Source organism: Quercus suber, unplaced genomic scaffold (genome assembly GCF_002906115.3).
Source record: "Quercus suber isolate HL8 unplaced genomic scaffold, Cork oak 2.0 scaffold_5, whole genome shotgun sequence".
NCBI lineage: Eukaryota > Viridiplantae > Streptophyta > Magnoliopsida > Fagales > Fagaceae > Quercus > Quercus suber.
In genome coordinates this window covers 1,380,042-1,384,266 of record NW_027069471.1, presented here as the reverse complement: position 1 = coordinate 1,384,266, position 4,225 = coordinate 1,380,042, and the positions used below count along the sequence as shown (strand labels likewise).

The window sequence follows — 4,225 nt, the reverse complement described above, 5'->3', positions numbered from 1 at the left end:
TAAATCTCTTGTGAGATCTAGAGGAGCTTTCCTTTACACAAAACTTAGAGTTTTCAAGTTAGAGATAGTATCAACATCTTGATGATCAACTTGGTTGCTACCATTGAAGCTTAAAGAATATCAAGCGTGGATGCTTGTAGCTGATTGAAGAATTCAAGAAAGAAGGAGTCCGTGGATTCAGAGCTTGCACGTGGTCGTGTCAGTAAATTCTACTGGTGGGTAGCATTAGGAAGTCAAGCGGGGAGCTTGTAGTCCTTCTGTATGAACTTCGATTCTTTCGCATAGTGGATTTAGGTTTACCTTGAGGATAGCTAGGTCAAATCCTCCCCAGGTTTTTACCGTGTGGTTTCCTGGGTGATCATATCATTGTGTCTTTTATTATTCCGCTGCTTTATTATTTTGATATGATTATTTGATTGCTTTAACCTAGAATTGCATAATTTGACTAAGTAACAACTTGGTTAATTAATCTAGGCTAACCAATCTGGTTGTGTTTTAAGGGGTCTAAAACCGTTCATATATAATTATCATTCAACAAGCATCCATATTAAAGAAAAAAATTAAAAGTCTTCATGGTTTCGGTCCAGTATTGATCAATTTGTTTTGGAAGTTATTGAATACAAAGCATGATTTGATAAACTTTTGCTGTCATGAACTAAGCTTCTCTTATTGATTTTTTCAACTTGGATTTTGTGGAATATAAGTGCACAACATCTCATTGGAATCTACAACAATTGAGTTTTGAGGAGATTTTCTTGCCATTGGTCCATATTTATATAACTGTAATTATCTAATCAAAATTATAGTTAAAATTTGATGTCTAATTTTCTGGACTATTTACAAATTTATCTTAGCTTCATTTGATCAATGTCTTTGGTGAAGTAGTATAAAGATTAGCGATCCGCAAATGACAACAACCATGTTTCTCTATCAAATTCCTTCCGAGGATATTCTCACCATTTCTTTTAGCTAGGCTTTTTTTGATTGATAGGAAAATTTTGTCCCCATCACGTGCTCACGATTACCATAACGAATGCAAATTATTTTAATGAGATTATTCAATGTAGTTAAAGATTATTCAAGTATCCACCAACATATCTCACTTATCTAAGTACTAGCCTCTGAGCACGCGCGTGCTCAGAGGCTTTTCTATTTTTTGAGTAAGGGTTAATTTAGAACATTTATTATAGTTTGGGATTATTACATTTTCCAATCACAAAAAAACCTAGGGGTGTGATGAGTATTATGCGTTAACAGGTGAAATAATTTTTTCATCACACTCCTAGATTTTTTTTTTTTTTTTTTTTTTTTTTTTTTTTGTGATTAGAAAATATAGTAATTCCAAATTATAATAAATACTCTAAATTAACCCTTACCTAAAAAATAGAAAAGCCTCTGAGCATGCGCGTGAGCGCGTGCTCAGAGGCTAGTAATTTTTTAAATGTTTAATCATTTTCTTTATTATGATTTATCTAATTTATTGCTATTATATTTTAGGTGTCATTCATATGGATTACAATGATTATATTAATAATAGTGATGATGATCATTCTTATGATGTGGAAAATGATGAACATGATGATGAAGAATTATATGATCTTGTTGTTGATGAATGTCATGCTGCAGTGACATATTGTATGAAATATATTGATAAACAATCTTGTAGAGATTTTGAACAACCTTGTTTGATAGGTAATGAAACGAAATGTCATGAAATGTTTAGAATGAAGCCACATGTTATCCTCTAGTTGTGAATGTTTTACAACATATATATGAACTTCAGCACACAAGGCATATTAGACTTGAAGAGTCAGTAGGAATATGTTTGATGATACTTGGACAAGGAGCATGTAACATGTTGGTTCAAGAAAGATTTCAACATTCTGGTGAGACTATACATAGACATTTTCATAGAGTTCTAAAGCAACTTAACATAATGTCAATGGATATTCTCAAGCCTTCTAACACTACATTTAGTGTAGTTCCAAGACACATACAAAAAAATCCATTGTACATGCCACACTTTCAGGTATTCATTTCATACATTCTAATTTGCTTCTAATATTTGTTACGATTATTTCCTAAGTAACTAAAATTTATGTTCTATTATAGGATTGTATTGGTGCCATTGACGGTACACATATCCAAGTTGTTGTTGGAGACGACAAGAAAGCTCCATATTATAATATAAAGGGTGTGCCATTTTTTAATGTGATGGTATCATGCAATTTTGATTTACTTTTCACATTTGTTATGGTTAGATGGAAAGGTGCAGCACATGATACACGTATTTTCCTAAATGCTATCCATTGATAATTTGTCAATTTTCCAAAACCACTACTATGTATATATTATTTTTATATATTAAATATGTATGAAGGATATTATTTATGTAAATCTTGCATATATTTTTTTCTTTTACTAGAAAAATATTATTTAGTTGATACTGGATACCCCTTAAAGAAAGGATATTTGCCACCTTATAAGGGATAGAGGTACAATCTTTCAAATTTTCGACGAGCTGGTCAAGGGAATCACATAGAAGAGAGATTTAACTATGTTCACTCATCACTTAGAAGTGTGATTGAGTGAACTTTTGGAGTGTAGAAGAATAGATGAAAAATTTTGAAGCAAATGCCATCTTATGACATTAAGGACCAATGAAACATTATAGTTGCTACTTGTGTTTTTTATAATTTTATTAGGAAACATGATAGGGAGGATGAGGGATTCAATTGGGATGAGCATGACTTGGACAGACCAAGAAGCAATAGTAGTGGAGTAGGTAGTAGCAGACAGGCAAACATTGAGAATATACAAGATGAGGAGATGAAATTTGTTCATGACAAGATAGCTCGGTCCATTTGTGGGTTGTAAACAATATTTTCATTATTNACTGTTTGCACGCACAAATTTTCCTTCTGTGAAGTACATGGAATATGCTGTGCAAGTTGAAACCTACACTCTCTCCAAGGCAAACAACCTGGTGCTCAATGTAGACGGTGCAATTGGGTCCCTTTTCTTGGATCTCCTTGCAGGCAGTGGAATGTTCACCAAGCAAGAGATTGATGAGATTGTCGAGATTGGCTATCTGAATGGACTCTTCGTGCTGGCAAGCTCCATTGGTCTGATTGGGTGAGCTAGCTTACGCTAAATATTATCTTATCCAGTCCTTTGGGATATGTTTTGTGTTGCTTATTAAGGTACAATCAAATCCTTGATATTGACGCATTGGCAGTTGGAATACTGACCCATCTAGCCTTTTTATCCACAAGGGTGATATCGTCCAACACAATATGGTCCCATAAGAGACTAGATGGTCCTATTTTTACTAATACATACATGACTTGATTTAGTGACTAGAATGTACACTTCAAAACTTTTGAGTATCTAGTTTCCATTATGCACCGAATGTGGCCTACTAGGACCAAAAACAAAAGGTGAGCAAAGAGGAGAAAAAAGAAAAAAAAAAACACCAGCACTATGGTACAAACTATAGTGGTGATTCAGATGACTACGCAAGGGGGGTGGGTTTCAGCATGTACTACCTAAACATGTGGATTTCTTTTAAAGGCCTTATAGTTCTATCTCACTTATTGCTCCTTATTCAAAAACAGGCACACCTTTGACCAGAAGAGTTGAAACAGCCGCTATACCGCCACCCATGGGAGGATGTTCTCTACACCAAGTGAAAGGATTTTCAATTTGCTAGAACAGCTCCAACGGTCCAACCTGCTTTTAAGTAGCAATTTATTGTTGAAGTTTCTACAATTGGCTGAAATGATCGTCTGTCGTTAGACTAGTGTTTGTACTTTGTACTGCTAATGTCAAGTTAAGTATCTTCATTTGTAAGCTGTATCAAAATTCATAAGAGTGAACTCTCAAGCCATTTTGTTCAACGAAGTTACATTTCCATTAAGAAATCCTGCTTTCTGTTTTGTATCAAGAAGAGATAATGGCATGTAAGTGAAATTTTGCGGAGCATGCAGGTCATTATGTTCTTCCATTTTGGGTTATGTTTGTAATTTTAATATGAATAATACATTTCTATATCCTTTCTCGTCCGCATATGAGATGGATCATTTGTGTTAGGACATATGTGAATCATGTTAAGAATATATGTCATATAGAATTGGCTAATCTCTTGACAAAACGCACTTTCCTCTTTTCCAATATAAACAATACGTAGAAAAAAAAAAAAAAAAAAAAAAAAAAGCCAAACATG

General features: G+C 33.8%; 1 non-coding gene across 1 annotated transcript; it reads left to right on the top strand.

Moving 5' to 3' along the window:
• Positions 1 to 3,010: 3,010 nt before the first annotated feature.
• On the top strand, positions 3,011 to 4,006 carry LOC112028925 (uncharacterized). The gene is made up of 2 exons (XR_010628691.1): positions 3,011 to 3,135; positions 3,618 to 4,006. It is a non-coding gene; the product is annotated as an uncharacterized LOC112028925 (transcript).
• Positions 4,007 to 4,225: the final 219 nt, after the last annotated feature.